The 23,712-nt window shown below is 43.9% G+C and overlaps 1 protein-coding gene across 2 annotated transcripts in view; it reads left to right on the top strand.

Moving 5' to 3' along the window:
* Positions 1 to 851: 851 nt before the first annotated feature.
* The window catches only part of LOC144943294 (muscarinic acetylcholine receptor M3-like), an 80,731-nt gene continuing 57,870 nt past the window's right edge, over positions 852 to 23,712 (top strand). For both annotated transcript variants that reach the window (XM_078870667.1, XM_078870666.1), the window contains exon 1: positions 852 to 1,039. The gene's annotated coding sequence lies outside the window, so the exon portion shown is untranslated. The remainder of the gene's footprint in view (positions 1,040 to 23,712) is intronic.

Below are 23,712 nucleotides of genomic sequence, written 5' to 3'. Positions count from 1 at the left end.
TGTATAAAATGTGCATTTATATAAAAAAAAATGGATTGACATAGAATGAAAATACTAAGAAATATTGTTACGTACTTTATACATATGAGGATTTTATTTATTGATAACACATATTCATAATTACTTGCTGTACCCACATGTACACACATGCATAAAAATGAAAAAAATCCAACAGACCAGTCAAAGCTACAAATAGTGGTAATTCAATTAATACTGACAGGAAATTCAGTTCAATTAAACGGCCAATTTATCCACCACCGAGAGGGAACCATATCTCACGATAACATGCTCTAGATATGACTGGCACACTGCATTACACAGCTTCCGTGACATTACGTGGCACAATAAATTAAGAAAATATTTTGAACGGGAGAGAATACCAAAACAATTGTTAAACAAAACAGCACAGAACGCAGAAGCAAGCCTATATGCAAAGAGGCACGCGGCGCACACAAAAACAAAGATCCCCCGTATAGCCTTAACAGACTGTTGGGGCAAGTGCTGTTACCCAGTAGCACTCATGAAGATGCCGTGCACGGCACACGACGGGGTGGGTGGCCAGCACCACGTCCGGTCGCCTTTGTCTCCCCGGTGGCGACGTTGACACGCCGCACCAGATACTCATTTGACGCTGAGTCGACAAGCACACACGCACACACTTGCATATGCACACAACACACATTCACAATGAGCATAACGCTGCCACGCACGTGGGAACGCACCTTTCCCCGGTGTCTGATAAATTTGTGACGCCACAGCTCCCCAAACCCTCCCTCCCCCTCCCTCCCCCTCCCTCCCCCTCCCTCTCTGCCGCGATGCTTCTTTGCTGCGAGCATCGGCCAAACGGCGTGGAAAGCAACGGGTAGCGGGGAACAAGAGCGCCCCTCTGCTCGCTTCGCGAATTCCCGCCTCCACATGGGCACTGATGCTGCGCTCCGGCCGTCCCACCAGCCTGCGCTGACCACCTCCGCCACCACCACCACCACCACTCCGTCAACAACCACAGGAGCCGGCGTTCGCACACGGTCAACGGCATCAGGTGAGAGGAGACTTTGCACGGACGAGAAGGAGGCGGCGGTAAGAGCTGTCACCTTGGGCTCTCGTTTGTCGTGTTGCGGTGGGTTTTGTGTTCGGTTTAAACAAAAGCAAAAAATGTATGTAATTTTTTAAAAATCGTTTTTACTTTGTGGGTGTGCAAATGTGTAAGCTGTTAAGAATGCTCCGCCAGATATCATGCTTTGTGTGTTTTTTTTTCCCCCAATAATTTTTGGGAAGTAGTGTTCAAAGAGAAGTAAGTGTGTGATTAAGAGAACTGCACCTTATATTCCTCATCAGCCACATCAATCAGTTTTAGTAGAACGAATTACTTAATGGAATTACGATATATTATCAGTACAGCTATGTGAACTGTGTTCTTGGCTAAGTGTGTACCACACTGTTACTATGATGTATTTATTATTTTGTTTCATGCTCATTTCGTAGTGGTTTAAACACGAATGCATGTTGGTGTGTGCCTGCTACAAAATTAATTTGATCGTTCAAAATTAATTACCGCAGTTAGCGAATGGTCAACGAAGCGTGACGCTACAGAAGACGTATTTGCAATGTTTAGTTTCTCACCCAAAAGAGAACATACAATTATATCATGCACCAAAACAGCATGACAATCCACTGTTCTCAGTGTCAAAATAATGCTGGTAGCAGCATTACAGCAATGCATTTAAATATTCAACAGGATCTATTTAATGCGTACTTACAAACAGGCTTGTAGAATGCTCAGCAGTCACAATTATGATCTGGCTTTCGTTGCTTTTAAAATAATAATGATCTTTAAAAAATGTACGTGTCAGACCCTTGTGAATTAGCTGACAGTGCTCATGACTAATTTTCCATTTCAGTCAACTTAACACGAGACCAGATTTCCCGCTTCAATTAGTTACTACAGCCAAAGACGCAGATTTACCACTGCGGGGTAGTCTACACATGAACCTGAGCAGAGGATATCATTTGCGTGGTATACAACCAATTAGGTACAACAACAACAACACAAAATCCAATTACTTTTATATATTTTATTGTTCGTTTTGTTAATTGTATGAGACGTGTAGCCAAGTGACACGTCTTAACCCTTACTGACGATCCTCCCCTTTTTGCGCAATAAAATAAGAGCCAAAAATATCCCGGCAGCACACTGTCGGTTTCCAAGCCTTTCCAGAGGGATTAACAAACAGCTATTTTTGTTTGTCTTGCTAATGCGTTGCAAGTGTATACTGTGCTCATCATCATCGGCCATGGTCGTTCCACTGCTGGATGAAGGCTTCCACGAGCTGCCTAAACAATTCACGATCCGGTATATTAAAAAAAAGGTAAAGGTGCAGCTTGGAAATTGATTTGCTCTTGCCGCTGCTAATACACAGAGGCCGGGGAAGACACCTATATTTTTTATTGTGTGCGAGATAAGGGGGAAACAATGGTGAACGTATGTTATAAGAGCCCAGTGACAGAGATATGATGTCTCTTTCACGATGGTGACTGACGAACGCATCGCTTTTCAATTCACATAAACACCGTCGCGATTGATGTGATCAGTTCACCTTCAAAACAAACGTTCGGAATCCATTCCTGAAAGGCTGAGCCGGAGAGAATTGCGTCTGCGTGTAGATGCACCGTGATTGAAGTTCACAGTTGTCCAGCAATTAAGTGGCCACCGAATCTCAGGTAAAAGCCCACATTTAATTTAAGCAGCTTGAAGGCGTTTAATGGAAGGGAGGGGAGGAGGGGGAGGGGTGCTGTAATTGAGAATTCAACCGTCGATCACTGCCAGTCTGTTTTTGGCGCCCGGTGTAGCGACCGGAAAAAGCTGGCCCCGAAAGAAGAAAAAAGAAAACGACGCGAGATTTTTTTTGTCATTGATAATTTTTGTTGTTTCCCGAAGAGGGCACCAGGGGAAACGTGACATTGCCGTGTTTATTTTCGGGGTGGGAATTATTGCGCCGTTGTTTCCAGCGTGGAATGAGAGCTCACCCAACTTGCGAGCACGCACGCACACGCACACACTTGCGCGTGCGTGCGCATGCGGCTATTCCGTGTAAAAATAAAAAAGAGATAAGTAATTTGGCGTATTATGTCAAGACTTATTGACTGAATTTTAAATGAGCGCTTTATGACTCTATGTCACGTTGACAGGTACGCTGCGCTTTGTGTTTGAAAAAAATATCGTCTCGATACACAGATATAAGATCGTGAAACACGAGTCATGATCATAATATTCATTCACAGCCTTTAGCCAATTTACTGTTGGATAAAAGCCTTCCCAGGCCATGTTGGTCATGGTGGGTTGTTTGACCATATTTCACCAAATTGGTCAATGCGGATTTGTTTAGGGGAGAAGGGGCACAACTGTTCAGATACCAGTCGCTACTGATGTGAGCCCGTGACCTGGAATCGTTACTGGGTTCATAGTGCTCCACCCCCAATCATGACGTACTTGCAAGTAATTAAAACGTAGGCTCATTTTGAACACTGTGAGTCTTGGGTGACACCACGGGTCTAAGTTAAACACGCCCAAAGAATATTAATGGACACAACTAAAAGGGAAGGAAACTATAATCTCTTAATTGCTGACACCTTCTTCTTGGTTCTTTCGGTAAAGTCACGTAGAATGGAAATAATAAAATAATAAAAATAAAACATAATAAAATAATTATCACGACGTTTCGGCCACAACGCAAGCAGCCGTCCTCAGGTGTGGCCGAAACGTCGTGAGAATTATTTTATTATGTTTTATTTTTATTATTTTATTATTTCCATTCTACGTGACTTTACCGAAAGAACCAAGAAGATGAATCCCTGCAGTCACGAAAGCTTTAAATCGAAATGCTGACACCTTTTCACAAGCAAAAATCTAACCGTGGCTTATCATGAACAATACACGTGTTAAAATACGTGATACGGAAACTTCCTGATAATATTTTTTTTTATTTTCAAACAAGTTGGGGGGTTGGAGGGGGGGGCACTAGCTCCAAAACGAGAAATCAGGTTTGGTTCACTCAGGCTCAGGGCACACTCGGTTCTACGCGCCTTGCGCGAATGGCTGGGAGGCGTGGCAGCGCATTGCTTAACGCACCATGTGCCATATGAACCTGGTGACCTGCGTTTGATTCCTTGCCACGGTTCGCGTGAGTGGCGAGCGATATGTGCGGATCGGTCCTGAGGTCACTCCTGACACCAACCCCGAACGAACGCAGCTTTGGGAGGTCTTCATCTAGCAGTGGATTTACTACAGAGGGCTGCAATTATCGTTGTTATTATAATATATGGCTGACATCTTCATATTGATTCATGTAAATACAGCCTGCTGCCGAGTAAATGTTAAATATTGTGTCTTCCTTTCAATATTTAGACATCACAATATTGGGTTTAAAACCCCAACCTAAAATGCAAATGAGACGAAATATTTTTCCGTAATTTTTTTTCTCTGAAATTGTTATCACACTGCTTGTGCTGTGCAATATTGTGCGTCAGAATAATACAATCTAAACTGTATAATTCAATGGACTATACAAATCTAGCCTTATTCTACTTCAAAAGTGAACTGCATGATGTATGTTGTAAATAATATATACGTGTTGATGTTTCGCAAACAACTGGGACATAATTTGCATTTGTTGAAATGAGATTGAATGAATGTGTGTGTGTTCTTAGAGGGGGTTTACGCAGGGGAAAGAGGACTCAATCCGTGTAAAGCCATGAATCAGGTTAGTCGCAACACAAAAGCAGTAATGAAAATCACAGTGATGTGTTTGTGATGGATGTCCGAGGACTGGAATGGCACGGCGAAGGAATTTACAAAAAAATTACCGCCACTTTAGGACCTCTCATGAATTTACAGCAATGCCTGCAATCTGTGGAAAAATCCACCCCCCCCCCACCAAGGTTAAAACTTAAAGCATAGAAATAAATTAGACTTCATTTCTGCTTGTCAAAAATTTCTGACAAATGTCAAACAAAAAATATTGTTGATGTAAATACAAAAAAACATAAATGTTTTGTCCACATTTGTAAGGTCTGACAAAGCCCATTGTGGACAATGCATGCCACAACAGTTTGTATTATCCTGAAATGAATCAGTGGAATTTTGGTTGATAGCCACTTTCGGGTGATCTATGTTACTAATTATTGTGGTCAAGTTTGTGCAGTTGTTGCAGATTGTTTTTAATTCAAGGAATTTAAAAAAATTATACTAACACAAATATTTTTAATACTTAGCATTTCGGGAATCGGTAAATGTGTGACTTAAGGAGTCCGTGTGAGTAAAAAAAAAATTCACGTGAAATTTTGCACAGGTTCAATTCAAAGCAAGACGTACGTCAAAGCCATGCGTTTCTGACTCATGTCAGAAGATGACACAGGACATTTTACCAACAAACTGTTTGCAAGCGCCTACTATGGCCACACTGCTTACGAGGGGATGGTGGGATCAAGACCATGCCCTAATGTTCACACATCCATTTAAGGCCGAATCAACCAAGGGGAAGCCCATGAACGGTGCTGATATTACTCGCCACCGACGTTAAACCATGGGCAGGAATCAAACCGAGGTCACCGGGTTCCCACTGCCACTGCTCCCCACACATACACACGCACACACAACACATTTGTAACGGGTAGAGACGTATGCAATGTTGAAGGGAGGCGTTCGTGATTCCAATATGAATTCTAAAGAATGAAGTTTTCCCTTTTTCAGGGTCCATTGGTTGATTTTTTTCTTCCCATCTCCGGGAATACTTAGGCATCCTTTCGGGAGGAGCTCATTAATTTTTCACGCGTCCGATGTGCTGTGTGCATTCTGCTTGGATTGTCATAGCTCCAGCCAAGCCACCCCTGGGCATTTTATCGAAGTCATACATGCTCACAGATGCACAATGTTTATATGTACACGTTCATTATATATACGTGTGCATACACAGCGAGTGTATACACACACATATATACTATATATTGCATTAATGTGCATTCGTTAACAGTGGAGTGAGTACATTATTTTTTTCCTTTTTTGCTTTAAATAATAAACATTTTTGCATTGAAATAGATTTCAAAATATGCTTGAACAACCTTTGGATGAGTGCCTCGCCATGGCGTGCGGGTCATGGAGGTTACTTGACCATACTTCACCAAGCTGATCAGTGCGCCTTTGGTTGAAGGCCAGGAGCATATACGTTGGGGCGTAGTACAGTACAACAATGGATATTGATGGCAATGTAATTCCGCGGCAATCCTACAACACCGATTTCATGCGCTGCAGTCACCCAACCAAATACTCGTCAAATCAGGCTCAATCCTACTTTTGAGATCTGATGACATCGATTGCATCTAGGTGATTTGTTCATAGGCCATTAAAATATATATAGAATTATTGAAAGCTGTGTGTTTAAATTTCGATTTAAAGCTTTCGTGACTGCAGGGATTCATCTTCTTGGTTCTTTCGGTAAAGTCACGTAGAAGGAAAATAATAAAATAATAAAAATAAAACATATAACATAATTCTTACGACGTTTCGGCCACAACGCAAGCAGCCGTCTTCAGGTGGAGAACAGGTCTGTCGAGAAGGCAGAGTCTGTTTATCCACTGCTGGATGACGGCCTCCCCATGCTGAGTCGATCATGGGGGGGGGGGGGGGGTTGGTTTGACCTTACAGTCACCACACGATCGAGCATCCAGCGGTGACCTAACAAAGGGCTGTGCGCATTATAAAGTGCACGTGTTTATATTTGCATCACAATGACGTGCGCACTTGCGCCTGTGTGTCTATATAGAGCCTCGAGCACACGGATATCGACTCGCGCCAGTCAACGACGCTCTTCGAACGGTTCTGGCACGGATGCGAGTCCACGCGGCCGCGGCTGTGTGTGTGTGTGTGTCACAGTCGGACTACAGTGGGATTACTATTGCCACGGAGAAGCAGTGGGGAGCGGTAGTGTAGCGGTCAGCGCGCTACAACTACGAGTTCGATTTCTGCTCACGGCCAACACCAGTGACGATTATCTGAACCGGTCCCGGGCCTCCCCTAGGTCGACTCAGCCTCAAATGAGTACCTGGTGCGGTGTGTAAAACATCGCCACTAGGGAGACAAAGGCGGTCGGGCGTGGTGCTGGCCACCCACCCCCTCGTGTACCGTTCCGGCCTTCATAGGTGCTCGCTAACAGCACTTGCCCCTACAGTCTGTTAAGGCTATACAGGGGATCTTTGTCTTTGTCTTTGTCACAGTCCTAGCCGGCTCGTCGGCGAACGTAGCCCCGCACGCGCTCGGACCGAGCTTGCAAATACTTCATTTTTACAACCCTCTTATCCTGGTGCACAGACTACAGGGGGATTTCAGCGGCTATAAACCCACGGCGCGCATCTGAGTGGTCGTGAGCCTCGACAGGTGGCGTGTATGAGGGATGCATGACTTGAAAATAGCGCGCAAACACAAAAAAGGGGGAACTTTATCTCTTTAAAACAGACACAATGCGGCCGTTTTTTTTGTGTGTGTGTGTGAAATCAGTGCAATGGCAGGCTTGGCATGTTGTCTGGAATGAGATGAATGTTTGCATCGTCCAAGTGTGCCGGTGTGTGGACGAACACCGCATGCCAAGGATTGCTATGGCAAGGACCCACGGTATCACGCTTTTATTTGGAGACCATGTGAATCGCATGGAGTTAATCATAATGAATCTGTAACCAGTGGGATTACTATTGCCACGGAGAAACGTGCCTTGCTTTAGTTTAATGTCTGTAATAATGGTTCCGCAGTAAATTTGTGCAATTCTGCCTTGAATCAGGCTTAATGTAGAAATTATAGCTGCGGTACGTTTTGAGCAAACTGCTATGTGTTGATTTTTACAGGTCCCGCTATGATTCAGCGGCTGGTATCTTGGCAATACAACAAAGTGCATAGCCCACAGCCTCACACTGTCTACCTTGTATACAGGAACTATGTAAATATGCATAGAAAGACACAAAACTTAAATAATTTCAGTGTCGCTGCTTGCATGGATTGACTTAAGTGAGTAAAGGAAATGTGATTTTTTAATTTCACCGTTGATGTATTGGTCCAGAAATTATTCAATACTTGCAATCCGTGTCTGTTTTTCTCCTTCAGAATTCACGCATACATATATACGATCTCCCATGAAGTTTTAAGATTGCTCGAGATGGCCCTGTTTGAGAGCACATATTAAGGTCAGGCATGGCATTTGAGACGGTGGCGTGGCTGGTTTCGCGTGAAAAAAGTGCCCTCCCGTTTTACGAAGTTCACACACGCACGCAGAATGATCAATGCCCACGTACGCTTACAAGGCACGTGATGAAAAAATGAGAATACGTTTTACCCTTTTCATACTTTGATACTGGCAAAAAGGTCACATTTTGAAGGCGCGTCGTCGTTACATCAGACGACTGTGGAATGATGTTTTAGATCCGCGTTTTGCGGAGGGTGCAGGGAGGAGGACCAACACACAATTGGCATTGGGCATTCTCAAATTGAGGTCATTTGCTCTGAAGCGTTTTAGTCTCTCCTAAAGGCATCCTCGGAATTTGCTTTGGGAGACAGAAAGGGGAACACATGGAATGGAGAACGCACGGAGGTCGAAAGACATCCTGTGACTCAAACTGTGAAGAAAAATTAACGTCGCGTCACTGGCAGGGATGATGGCCGATGGTAGAGCACCGTGACGGACTGGCAGCCAAGGAATGGAGCGTGTCTGAGCGGACGTCTCTCGTGGAGATGGAGCGACGAAATCACCTCGTGTGCAACTGCTAAGTGGATGACTACTTTAGAGATGGCAGTGGCTTGGAGAAGCCATCATTCGTTGATAAAGGCCGAGTGATCCAGCCTACTATGCTACTGAAAGACGGTGGATTCTGTCACTTAATGCACACGACACCAGAGCACAGACAAAGATCCCCCGTACAGCCTTAACAGACTGCTGGGGCAAGTGCTTGTTAGCGAGTAGCACCTGTGATGGCCGGAGAGACACACGAGAATTGGCGATGTATACACACTACACCAGGTACTCATTTGAGGCTGATTCGACCTTGGGGAGGCCCAGGACCGGTTCAGATAATCGTCATTGATCTTGGCTGTGTGTGGGAATCGAACACAGGTCGCTGGGCTTGCAGTGCAGCGCGCTAACCGCGACGCTACCGCTCCATAGCACAGCATCCACAGACATTTAATCGACAAATGGCCAATGGTCCCACCGATGACTTGGCTACCTGACATGGACTACCTTGCTGCACCATCAAAAATAGCTCATGGAAAAAAAAAAGTATGTTAACTCGCAACACGCTTGCAGAATCGCGGGTCATAGAGACCGAATTGAAACTGTCTGGGTTTATTTGCCTGAAGGTGATCCGGAATTACAAAAGTGTCGGCGTTAATCGCTCACTTTTAATTTTAACGAGTGCTTTGTCATTTAAGAGTTACTTTACGATTTCCATATTGCTCGCCCGGAGGTAGCGTCTGGTGGAGTTTCAAAAAAGGAAAACGAGTGGGCTAATTTCTCCACAGACGAGATTGAGAGATGCAAGGACAAGGGGCACAAGCAGTTCCCACTTTCATGAGCATTTCACGCTGCTTGCATCAGCGACACGGAATTATTCTTTTTAAGGCTCGTAACATTTTTTAAGCATTTGTTTTCGTATTAACCATTGCCTATTGGTAAATAATGCAACGGTGGCTATTTGTTTATTCAGGAATTCCTCGCCGAGTCTCAAGACTCCCTTTTAAGGAGAGGAGTCCGGCAATTGTGATGGTTGGCCAATTCCATAAACGGTGCGTTGTTGCATGTGGAAGAAACGCAGAATTGTAATCACCTGCAAAAAACTAGCACGCATTTTGTATTTCTTAACTGCAATATTTAACCTGGGAAATCGTTTAAGACGGAACAGCTCATTCTCAACGCGTCAATGGTGTCAAGTGACACAACAACATAACAATGGGAAGAGATGACACGCAGAAAAGATCGGCTCACAATCCGCTTGTTGCATCGGTCACCTCCTTGGTCGACTTGCAGCCCAGTGGGGTTTTGAAATCTCAGAGAGCAACGCAATCCACGGACTCTCTTGCCTCCAACGTGCCGGATAAGAGGCGTTCCCTCTTCATTCAGCTCACCCACGGTGCTTACTGATGCTGCCAATTTTCGGTGGCTCGCCATCATTTCCACCAACGCCAATGTGCCTGTAATCTCGAGGTGGGGTTTTGTGTGGACCAAGAATACGTAACGCAAACGAGAGACACAAAAAATGGCACAGTGCCGGTAGGAAGATATCAAGCAAACACACAAAATAATCAAAAGTGTGATTGTGGAAAATATTAATGTCAAACGATATAAGCATATTCCTGTCTCTCCACGTAATAATAAAAAAAAGTATTTCCAAAACAACCCATCAGCTCAACGGCCTTGTGGGATTGCATAGTTTGAGTGACAGGTTTCTAACGAATCTGTACAAAGCTTGAATAATTAATAATAATTGTTATATTATTAAATAATAATTATTATTACATAATGATTACTGTTAAAGAATGAAAAAAAATGTCATTCACACCATTCTTATAGTTTCACGACTCGGGGGCGATGTTGCTCTGCGTAATTCTAACTGAGTGATTTGTGGGTAATATTTTGCGAATTTGACAAACCTTAGACCATGATGCCAGCAGACAATGGCCGATTCTTTTAAATTGCGTTGGAGGGATCTTTGACGTGCACTGCGAAGCAGACGTCTTGTATATTTCATGGTTGATACACCCGCGACAATAACCAGGGCGGCCTGCCGGATTTGAACTGTGAACTTCTGCAACAAACGGTGAACGCATTGCGGCTGGGCATGCTATTTTCCTCCCACAGGCAAAACTACTTTGTAAGACGATTTATCGAAACTTGCAACCAGCATGTCCTTTGGACGTGACCGCCAGACCATCCTGCCATCCGTCCGAGCCAGCCAGTAAACGTTTAATCTTACATAGAGTCTTGTCTCTCTCCACCTTTCTCTTACCGTCTCTGTACTCAAAATCCCTATGTATCTCGATATTGTCACTTTTGTTTCTATTTTCATCTGTTTCATCAATTCATATGTGCCCTCCCTCCCCTCTACCTGTTTCCCTCACCCTCGCTGTTCTTTATTTTCATCTCTCCTTTTTCCCTTCTCAATCTCTCTCTTGTCTCTATTCCTAATCCTTGCTCCGACTGCTTGTCACTCCGTTTCTATTTTGCTCTCTCTATTTCCTCTCCATTTGATGCCCTTCCACTCTATCCCCACTCGCCTCCTGTCCCGTCCTCTCCGTATCTTCCTTCAGGCAGGAAGCCAGCCAGCAAAACTTTTTTCCTAATATAGTATGACATTTGAAGCAGAATCCTCATTAACGATAATTTATTGACTGGCCAAAGCTTTCCTCGTTGAGTTATTAATTATTGTATGAATTTTTTTTATTCAGTATACGCATTGTAAACAATGCGCTTGTTGTTATTCACCCTTACCCGCCGATATATTTACGAATCGTCACAATTCAGGGCTGCCACAGTGCCTCATTGAGTCTTCGGGTCGTACCGCGTGTCGTTCGGCACGTGGTCCGATATTTCTACTCAAGTGCCGAGAGCTTTTATTTCGATTTAAAGCTTTCATGACTGCAGGGATTCATTTTCTTGGTTCTTTCGGTAAAGTCACGTAGAAGGGAAATAATAAAAAAATAAAATAAAACATAATAAAATAATTCTCACGACGTTTCGGCCAATTCAGATGCTGTCTTTCCGACAGACCTGTTCTTCACCTGAGGACGGCTGCTTGCTTTGTGGCCGAAACGTCGTGAGAATTATTTTATTATGTTGTATTTTTATTATTTTATTATTTCCATTCTACTTGACTATACCGAAAGAACCAAGAAGATGCCGAGAGCTTCTTCAGGAACTGAGCGGGAATTGAAGAGAAGAAGCTCCCCAGCGTTGAAGAGAAGAGCTGAAGAGAAGGACTGAAGAAATGTATCTCCCCAGCGTTGCGGTGCAAAGCATCGGACGTCGTGCCAAACAACTCGGCGTTTCGAACTGCGAACCCCGATGCACTCGTACATCAGGGGGGTTGGGTATCAACACTTGAATATTCCTTGTCTCTTTTGTTTTCATTATTACCGTCTACCTTGTAGTGGCTTCACTATTTTCATTCGTCTTGTTTGATGCAATTTTGTTCCCACCATTAGTGTAAATATAGCATTAGAATATAATTTGCGTGCAACTTCTTTGGCGCGTGTTTGAAGCTCGCCGATTATTACCTGCACCATGTTTGCGCTTGCATGCCGAGGCTATGCACTGATTTTAAATCTATGAATCTATGATGTTCATCGTCATACGCTTGCTGAACAAAAACAATAATCTCGAGTCAGGTGCAAAAATCATAATGCTATGAGATAAATTTATTTTTACACAAGGGATATTCAACGAGGGAAATGTGAAGGTACCGCTATTAATGTACGCTTCAATTAGCTACATTGGGCACATGTGACACGGGGAATTCGCAAACCCCACAGCGGACCATTAAATGCTCTCCTCCCAGCCAGAGATTGGTGACGCCTATATCGCAAAACCCCATGAATGCATGAATTAATGTCAATAAACAATGCATCTGTATTGCACTCGTGGTGCCTTTCCACAGCCCTAGACTCGTGTGGCAATCACTGTAATTATTCCCTCTCACGGAATTACTTCATTTAAACAACAGGCGGGGATGCATAACCAGTCATTCCCAGCCTTCTTTTGTTCTCCAGCCAGTGCGCGCGTGCGTACGCGTGTCTGGGCCAGCTCCCTCCCCCCCCCGACGCCACTTCCACGGGCGAAGCCAAACCTGGCCACTACATCATAGCGCCGCAGATTGAATTATGACATGCAGATAATATAAATAAGGTGCATTAGGGGTGAGTCCGCGAGGGGGGGGGGCAGCTTCCTGACCGCCTGCTCCTTCGCCATTTATTCCCCCGGGGGTGCTTGCTCTCACTCTCTCGCGTTCCAATATGTGCCATGACGCCTCCCGCATGTCCGGGGCTCTCTTCTCCAAAGGCTAAAACAATCCCAGGCAACCACCGGACCTCGGCACCCCACGGGAGCTCCTGTCAGAACCAATTTAGCACACCGGGGTACTGAGCTGTGTTGCTCTCACCTCCTTCCGCGGATTGCTCATAGGAGGGCAATTCTCTTTTTTTTTCACCACATTCAACGCGAAATTCTGATTTTTTTTTTTAAAAGTGACTGCAGATGAAATTAACAAAAAAAACACGTCACGGTTCACATTGTTAAAGAAGACAGTTGGATCTTCTTGGTTCTTTCGCTAAAGTCACGTAGAAGGGAAGTAATAAAATAATAAAAATAAAACATAATAAAATAATTATCACGACGTTTCGGCAACAACGCAAGCAGCCGTCCTCAGCGTCTCCCCGACAGACCTGGTCTTCACTTGAGGACGGCTGCTGTCTCCCCGACAGACCTGCTGTCTCCCCGACAGACCTGGTCTTCACCTGAGGACGGCTGCTTGCGTTGTGGCCGAAACGTCGTGAGAATTATTTTATTATGTTTTATTTTTATTATTTTATTACTTCCCTTCTACGTTACTTTACCGAACGAACCAAGAAGATGAATCCCTGCAGTCACGAAAGCTTTAAATCGAAAGACAGTTGGAATCAAAAAAATTACTTCACTGTCAATGACGTTTACATATTTGTCTTAATGTTATTTGCGGTCCGTTTGATTATTTGTGGCGAGGGAGGGGGCGGTTGTATTAGCGCATGTTATTCTCCTTTTCGGAATTGCCGCGACATTTTACGACAGGCTCATTATCAGCTGCTCACTTATGCCCAGTGTGGTAGCCAAGCGTCTTGTCTTGCCATCCTATATTTCACTCACCCTCGTGCAAAAATGAAAACCTAGCGTCGGCTTTAGCCTCCCGTTGCTGTTTGCCTAGCTGCTCAGCCTGCCTGCATGCTGGACATGTGCTCATCGCGAAGCACACGGTCTGAAATGAACCGTGCATTTTTCAAAACACACACCATGGGTCCATGAGTGCAAACTTTTTCAATGTATTTGCTTCGTGTATGCACAGCGTGTGTGTAGCCACCAATAGGTGGATCCATGTACCGATATCCCAGCAAAAAAAAATGTTATGTTACAGAGGAAAGTACAAATGTATTTCCAAAGGCTCTACGCGTCTCCCGCTGATCTCAATATTTCAACATGCTCTGATAACCTCTGCCCAACGCAGCTTTCCCCATATTCAATCACCTGTGGAGTTGAAAGCAAGAGGTTCATCAGAAGTCGATGTGGTATCTATAAATCGATCATCACGCCTGTAACGAAGCATGCAAAGAAGCGTGGAGAGATGCATGCTTGGACTTACACTGAGAAATAGAAGAGGGGAGGAGATGGATCCAGGGAGTTGCAAAATCAGAGACATCAAATATTATTTGGGTCTTTCGGTAAAGTCACGGAGATGGGTTCAAAGAAAATAACAAAAAACTACGACGTTTCGATCGCAACGCAAGCGGTCGTCATCCCCCCACCTTTTTCCCGATGACGACCGCTTGTGTTGTGATCGAAACATCGTAGTTTTTTCTTATTTCTTTGAACCTATCTACGTGACTTTACCGAAAGACCCAAAGAATATGAATTCCTGCAGTCACGAAAGCTTCAAGTCAGAGACATCAAGTTGGCTGTAAATTAAAGTACGCGGACTTGGGCAGGAGGCACATCCTGGCTATAAGACATGATGGACAATGGAAGAGGCTGGCAACGAAATGGAAGCCAAAGGAGGGAATGCATTCAAAATTACGACCAGCACGGAGACGGAGCAGTGAGATCGGGTTAGTGCACGGCAATGCGACTGATCGTGGCATGAAGGGAGTGCGAGGCCTTCATCCAATGGGGAATAATATTTTATATAGACCGTATATTAATTTAATTCAATATCTATGAATTCCTGTAGCAGCCTTTATTTGTAAAGGTGCCGTGATGTCACGTCCAGAATATCTATTACCAAACGCCACGCTTTGAAAGGCATTGCCTGAAAGCTGCGTAAAGGCATTTGCCTGTGGCCCAGATGTTTGCCGTGAAAGGCAAATTGCAGCATCAAAAAGCCACTCGGACATCAATTGTGCTTCGTGCAGGCTGCTTTTAAAACATCCTGTGCAAGTAACAGAAGGCAGGTGGAGCTTCAAACAGTGTGCATCCTCAGCATCATAGCATTTGAATTTGAAACAAACATGATCGCATGCAGATGTATGCTTGTTATCGTTTTTTAAAGCCTATTCACGACAGCGAAATACCTTCTGACTGGGCGGAGGAGTGGCGCAGTGATTTGCGCACACTGGCGTGATGAATCCGTCCATCTGGAGTGTCATTCCCGGTCACAGCGAATATCGTTGGCGAATGGCATGTGATCCAGTCCTGAGAACCAACCACCCTTCACCAACACGCACTTAAATTTCGATTTAAAGCTTTCGTGACTGCGGGGATTCATCTTCTTGGTACTTTCGGTAAAGTCACGTAGAATGGAAACAATAAAAATAATAAAATAAAACATAATACAATAATTCTCACGACGAAGAAAGACGCTGTCTCCCTGACAGACCTGGTCTTCACCTCATGACGGCTGCTTGCGTTGTGGCCGAAACGTCGTGAGAATTATTTTATCATGTTTTATTTTATTATTTTCATTGTTTCCATGCAACACGCACTTTTTAGCGTGGTGACGTATGGTCACAAACTCCCCATGGATTGATGAAGGGGCTGTAAATCTTTGTTTTGTGACATGTATGGCTGTGCACTATAGCATGCAAAAAAGGCAACTTCCAGGCATGTTTATACGTATAGGTGTATACGCACCACGAGCAGATGTGATTACGTATATAGGCCATTCCATGGTAACGGAATTGCAAGAACAATGCAGGGAGAATATTAGACACAGCAATGGAAAAGGCACTTTTATGCATCTCAATTGCCTGCTGTGAGAACATTTAGGATAAACTATAAAGCCAAAACGATGCTTGCGTTAAATTTCATGATTATAAGGTTCTGTGTCCCATGCTGTAATCCCATTACCAAGAAATGACAATTTACAGTATAAAATATCTATATTCTTCTAGACCACTCGAACTATAATTTCAACAAATATTGTGTGAAAATTGTCTTAAGACGTGGAGCGTTTTGAACCCAACAACCCGAGTTCGATTCCAAATCACGACGAATAACATCAGTGGCAAAGTGACATCTAAACCGTTCCGCGGGTACCCCTTCAACCAACCCAATCTGACGAGTGACCTGGGTGGTGAAGTACGACCAGCACGGCATCATCCAGCAGTGGATTGGCAAAGGGCTTAAGAGTGAGTGAGTTTACCTGCTTGTGTGGGGAGGGTGGTATTGAACAAGTGTTAGAAAAGCAGGTGGTCCTGCTGGTACATAGCAAAAGGCCAGGGCGAAGCGGTAGCATGACACAACAATAGGTGCCCAGTGAGAGTTTTAAGGAGCCAGGCGGCACATTGTGGCCTTCCTTTACAAACATCGCTCGGCCGACCTTTTTTCTACGTCCAAGAATGAAAGAGATGGAACATCCCGCTTGCAAAGGACAGCGCGATCAATTTCACTGCAGTTTGTTTTAATGTCCCAACACAGTTGTGCTTGGCTGCGTCCCACCTAGCAAACACAAGGGGATCCCCTCCTCCAAGGTTTAGCGGGTGGAACTCGGCTACTCTCTCCAGAGATGAGAAAGGCCGTCTCACCGACCATGCTCGTTCACCGTGCGTCCGATGGCGCCATGTAATTGTATGAACACGAGAATGAAGAACGAGACGCTGTCAAAAACAGTGCTCAGTGGGAGGGGCGGGGGAGACACAAGGCGAGGTTGCGCCTGCGAACGTGACATTTGTGTTTCTTTGGAGACACAAAACACAAACACATAATCGCCTGGGCAGATCTGCTTTTCGGGATTTTTGACATTATCATTTGGCATCTGAAAGGTAACCAATGTAGCACGCGCGGTATTGTCAGCCAGTAGGCCAGTTCGCTCGTCTTAACGTACGAGTGGCAATAATCATCGCTCCCGATCAAGAGAGCATTTGCGAACCTTTGGATCTTCATTCGGCGCATGCGATTGTAATAGGAGACACAAACAGCGGCGGTACCACTCACTGTTAAAGATAGCATCGAATGATACTGTCTGAAATAAAGGTTTCTGAATGGGAAGAAAAAAACGTATTTGCGATATACTTAAAGGCACAGCGAAATAAATAACGAGCAGCAGTAGCCAATTGCTTGAGTGGCCAATTCAAGCAAAAATCACACGTGCTTCCTGGGACAAGAAGATACATAGAGAAATGCATGGATAAGATAAGACGGTGGCTATAATATGACTACGGATCCTATCACGTTTTTAAAAATGCGGTTCACACAACCGAGGAAATGTGTCACTTGACAGACGTCATCGTGGGATAAGCAAAATGCATCCTCAGCAATCCCACACCCTTTGATTTAGATATTTAAGAGAATGATGAATATATATTAACAAAAATATTTTTTGCCAAAATTTCCTCCATTGCACAAATCACCTCATTAAATACGGGACGCATGAAATAAAAATCAGACCTAAACAATTCCAAAATGGCTTTTAGCATCCAGAGATAATGAAAAGAAAAATGCTTTCAAGTTCCATGTAGGTCTGAGACAATGTGACTGTTGTTTTAAGGCAGCTTATCTTGTATAAGGGCAGATCAAGTATACATTTAACATGAGAGGCATGCATATTTAATTTCAATCCGTATAATTGGCTTAGCAGAATAATTTTATGAAAGTTTGTGTTGCATTCATTTAGACTTACACACCCACCCTCCCAAAAAAAAATTAGGACGCCACAGTAAATGTTGACTAATTAGTCACATCGTTTTCCTCATCATATTCCTTTCGTATCCATCCCCTGCTCCTCTTCTGATAGTGAAAGTGGGGGAAGAGGTGGATGGGGCTGAGGAAATATTTTCCATAGCTCAGCCCCAGACAGCTCCAGCTGAGATTAAGGCCTGATCATCGTCATCATTCCCTATATGTAGCTTCTCTCGCACGCAGCTTAAAAGTATTGTGGCTGGTCAGGGTTGAAGGGTAATTAATAATTTGGAACATTACACTACAACGCAATGAGAATGACATTCTACGATCTTTAACCTTCCTTTTGCAGAAGAGGGTTTGCTTTGTAAATTCCCCACATTAAAGTAGACCGGATACTCCTGAAATTTGAGCCATAAATTCCGTGCAAAATGTCTCCAAGGGTAATCGTACCACCTCCTAGGCAGTACTGCAAAAAAAACAGGCGCACAACGAACCACCCTCTTCATATTTGTATAGCTGTACGAACTGTTGTAGTTAAGTGCTGTTCGCGAGCATCTATGAAGGCCAGCACGGCACACGAGGGGGTGTTGTGGATAGCATCATGCCCCGATGCCAATGTCTCCCCAGTGCTGAGTTTTATATAGCAACATCAGGTTTCCATTTCGAACTGGGTTGAGCTCGGGGAGGCAGAGGAAAAGTTCAGATACCATTCGCCGTTGATGTTAGCTATGGCTGGGAATCGAACCCAGGTGGCTGGGTTCATAGTGCAGTGTGCTAGCCACTGCACCAATAATTATCTCTTACGCACACGCAAAGGAACAAATGCAATGGCAAAAAACTGGGTCACGCAGCTGTATAAAAAAATGTTATCATCGGTAGCAGGATTTATTTGGGCTTAACTGCTGATGGCCACTGGATTGATTTAAGCATTTATAAGTTGTTGCGGCCTGATAAGGAGTCGGCAATAAGGGGGAACAACATAATGTCCAGTTTATCTTTTGCTGAGATATACAGAGAGCATTACCGAAGCCGACAGACGGCATTGACTAAGTCATTGCGCATAGATTTGTGTTTGCTGCATTTAAAACAGTTGGAGCGCAGCTGTATCTGTCCATTGTTAGAATTCAAGGTAAATACACGCGCGTGCTTTTTTTAGTTCCATCCGTTTATCCTGTAAAGAGCACTGACCCATTGCGCGTTGATATTTTGTATTCGGTTAGAAACAGGAAGCACTGGTTTTGTATGTTCATCTCAACCACAGGCCAGACAGGACATACAACTAAAATGAAGGGTGATCGCTGCATAAGTGGCAAAAACATATTCTCAAATATTGCCTCGTGTTATTAACTTTTGGATATGTCACTTGCATAACCATCTACACTTTTATATAGCATCCAAAATGCATTTGCACTCACATGGTAATGGAATAAATTGTATTGGAATTTATATATATATATATTTTTTTTTCCAGTTCATACGTTATATAAAAATATATAAATATTTCAGATCAGGCCAACGTTGACTTAAGTTAATCCTTTATACTAACACTTTAAAATACATTTAATATCGCTCATTTTACAGTCCATTCCATAATAAACAATAATAAATGAGAAATGCATCTCAAGGATTGTATCCTGGCAAACTTACACTGACAAATAAAAGTATACTAATAAATAACAATGATTAGTCTACAACACGATGCCGTGCCAGTCATAGGGCTTGCTTGACCGTACTTCACCATGCTGGTCAGGAAAGGTTGATGATGGTAAATGTTTCTAAGAATTCAAATCAGATAGACATGTTTACATGCAGTGTGCTAACCATTATGCCACTGTATCCCCCCAAATATATTATATGGAGAGATATATGACATATGTAATTTTAGACCAAATTTCATTCAAAATAATACAGTATTCTGCTTCCTAATTGGTTTCTATTGGGTTAGATACTGAGGTAAGATGTCAACGTTTCATTTTTTCACTCCAATCCTCCACCACCCGACCGAGGGAATCGAATGAAGGTGTCGCGTGGACAAATGTGCAGCAAAACGAGAGTGTTGAAAAGCAAATAAACATTTGACAATTTTACGCCCCACCTTTCGCTGGAGATTCTATCCAGCATCATCAGGTGCTAAGCAAAAGCTCGACTCTCACACGACGGTATTCTATGATGATATAATTGCTATACATATTGAAGTCGATTACTAAGGCCGCACTCATTAAACGCAAAGTATATACAGTATGTATGTTGAACTTCTTTCGCACTGTACGTACCCAACCGTGCTAATCGGAGGTGCGAAAGTGCTTGCCACAAATGCACCACAATACCTTGCTGCTCATCTCGCCAAGGAGCTGAAACCTTCACGCAAACTCCCGTCGTCCTTGCAGCGGTAGCTTTTGGCTAACCATCGAACGAAGACGGACACTGCATGGTCCACTTTCAGATGCCCTTCTGCGGCCGTCTGGAATTCTCTTCCTGCCGATATGAGTAAGCCAGGAGAGCTCGTCACTTTTAATCTCGATTGAAAACTCATTCCTTTACAACTCTTTTTTCTGTCTTGAGTTTGTTGTCCCCTGCACAGATCAGCACGGTTGGCTACGTACGGTGCGAAAGATGTTCAACATACGTACAACATTGTACACCATACATACTAACCACTGGGGGGTGAAGTGGTGGCTATGAACCGGGCAAAACCGAATTTCAATTCCCGGCCACGGCTAACATCAGCAGCAAGCGATATCTGAACCGGACCTTAGCCTCTCCACTTGTCCAACCCGCACTGACTACTGCGAATCGCTGTGGAACAACCCACACGATTGACACGGTTGTGGACAAGCCTTCAGCCAGCAGTGGATTGACACGAGGGCTGCAAGTTATTGTTCTAATTGTTGCAATCGTCGCTCGCGGAGGAACATAAGACGACTTGAACCTCTAATCATCGTAATTCACGTTGTTGTACAAATGTCACGACGTGTCTTTAAAATAGAAACCCTCACAGAATGGTGGGGTGGGTGGTCGTAAAATTGTAAGCTTTTTAAATAAGGCCCTACATGAGAAAAATATGTAATTTTCTGGCAAATGTCAACAAAATACCAATTTTCAGGGTCTTTCGAGATCCCATCTACCCCCTCCCTGGATTCACCACAGAGCACAGACAATCCAATGCGATTCCCACAATCCAGCATTTATGCGACTTCAGTCCTTGCATCATGATGCACGTTTGTGTTTTTCTTCTTCATTTTTTTAGGTAGAAAGCCATGTAAAAAATACAGGCGCAGCCCTGCAATTGCTTGCTCACACCACTGCTGACAGAAGGCGCGTCGACTAGAGGGAACCCTTCCCAGAGGGTATCTGGCCTAACATTGTCATGCTGGACAGACTTCTGGGAGGAAGGGGGGGGGGGAGTAGCCACACATAACCCCATCACACACGACCTGACGATCTACTAACCACGGAGCTGCCATTGATACTCCTGGATGGACAGATGCAAGAGGTGTTAAGAACACCGCACCGTTGTTTTAACTGCCGCTCCGGTCTCACTGAATCGAACAAGCGACCTCTGGAAGTCCACTTTGCTAATTGGCCCCTAACATGTTTGTCCTTGGCATAATCATTAGTGTATTTTTTTAAATACACCTTGCTTTAAAACAGATAAAGTTTTAGAGAATTGAATGGGGGGTGGTTACAAGACATCTGGACCACCCCTGTAAATTGGCATAATGTACGGGACATTTGACGATAGAATATTGACAGGGGACGAAAAAAGGTGGCCTCTTGTTGTGGCAGGAGGGCTGGGGTGTGTGAATTCCTATCCTAAGGCGACAATATCCTGGGATTTATGGCGTGAGATGCCGTGGTCAAAGGGGTTTGTCTATCCTACGTTGACTTAAGAGAAGATGCACATATTCGCAGTGTGTGTGTGTGTGTGTATTTTGTTTGTACTTACACGATCGTTATTACATTGATTACAATTCTTAATGCAACGCCCACCTCTGTCCCGAGCACCGGCATTTAGGCACTCACAATACTGCCCACACATTACAGCCCACACATTATAATTAACTAACCTCAACGTGTCTCCGAAACATCACCGAAGTAAATGTCAAATCATAAATTGCGCATTTAAATGAAAAGCCACGGGACCTTTGTTCAGTGGCTACAGCAGCAGCACACACACAGTATTGTTCCTTCACACATGGCACAATTTAATGAAACTTGAAGATTAAAACAAACAAAAATAATTGCCAAATAAACAACTCACGCAATTAGCATTAATAGACTCTGGTAACCCTGAGAGTCGGACCAGTAATGTTTATAACATTACACAACCCTCTGATATATTTGCTACATTAATAATCATTAAAAAAAATGATCTCAAATGGTATAATTTAAAACTGCCCATTTGCAATCAACCATACAAACTTGTTAACCGTGCGTGCACCTTAAGCTTTCGTGACTGCAGGAATTAATATTCTTTGGGTCTTTCGGTAAAGTCACGTAGATAGGTTCAAAGAAAATAACAATAAAACTACGACGTTTCGATCGCAACACAATCGGTCGTCATCAGGATAAGACCCACGACACGTCGTAGTTTTTTTTCATTTTTTTACCTATCTACGTGACTTTACCGAAAGACCCAAAGAATACGTGTGTGTGCACCCTTCATCGCAAACGCGAGCGTGCTACCACAGGAAGGTACATATTTGATGACTCGTGTCTTCTTCTTGGTTCTTTCGGTAAAGTCACGTAGAAGGGAAGTAATAAAATAATAAAAATAAAACATAATAAAATTATTCTCACGACGTTTCGGCCACAACTCGTGTCTGAAAAAAATACCAATTGTAATTCCATGCACTTTTCCTCCACGCGCTTTTTTTCCTCCCAGAAAACTTTTTGGTCCTCCCACGTAGGGGTCGGCACGGTTTGAACCGACTCAAACTGGTTTCAAATTGAGCAATCCAAACCAAACCAGCGACGACTGAACCAAACCAAACCAAAACCAAACCAAACTAAGCTAAACCAAACCTCTTAAGTTGGCTTGAACCAAACTAGTTTGAGCCGGTTCCACCCTGTCCGAGCCAAACCGAGTCGGTTTTCGTAGCCCCAAACCAAACCGAACCAGTTCAAACAGAGCCAAACCAAACCGATTTGGTTCGGTTCAAACCGCGGTTTGGTGGTTTGAGCCAAACCGTGCCGACCCCTACTCCCACGCCTCGGAAAACCGTGCGTGAGACGAATCTCTTAACATTCTCGGCACACTTGTAAACACATCTACCAGGTTAACTCCTGCGAGGGGCATTTTGGCGTCGGTGTTTTTGTTCATATTGCCAGTACGAACAATGACCCAGTCTTGGGCCAGCCATCACATTGGTCTGCAAGTGTCCCCGATATGCTATGAGCTTATACAACCATTGGATATTTCGAAAAACAATTTTACACACGCGACGTTATTGATATTTAATAAGTGCCTACAATACAAAATAAACAATTTTAGGGTTTTACTTGCAACGGTGCTATAACACGGCTCCGTATAACTCAAATAGAATATCTCCCGCTGCGTCTCAGATTGTCGCCGAAGCAGCATTGGGAATTTCACGGCGCATTCTGGTCCAGATAACCGTGGACGGCCGCTCCCAAACTTTTGGGCTCGGTGGGTTTCATTTCATATATCAGATGAGAAAAATTGCCAGGGGAGAAGGATTCAAAAACCTTTTTCCCCCCTGCGGTACATCTTGGCCGAATGGATGCCATCAGATGGAACACCAGGAGAGGTTCGGTGGCTGGGGGATTAGACTCAAGGTAATGCCCCCCCCCTCCTGACCCC

The sequence above is a fragment of the Lampetra fluviatilis genome, chromosome 30 (genome assembly GCF_964198595.1).
Source record: "Lampetra fluviatilis chromosome 30, kcLamFluv1.1, whole genome shotgun sequence".
NCBI lineage: Eukaryota > Metazoa > Chordata > Hyperoartia > Petromyzontiformes > Petromyzontidae > Lampetra > Lampetra fluviatilis.
This window is presented reverse-complemented; position numbering and strand designations above follow the sequence as displayed.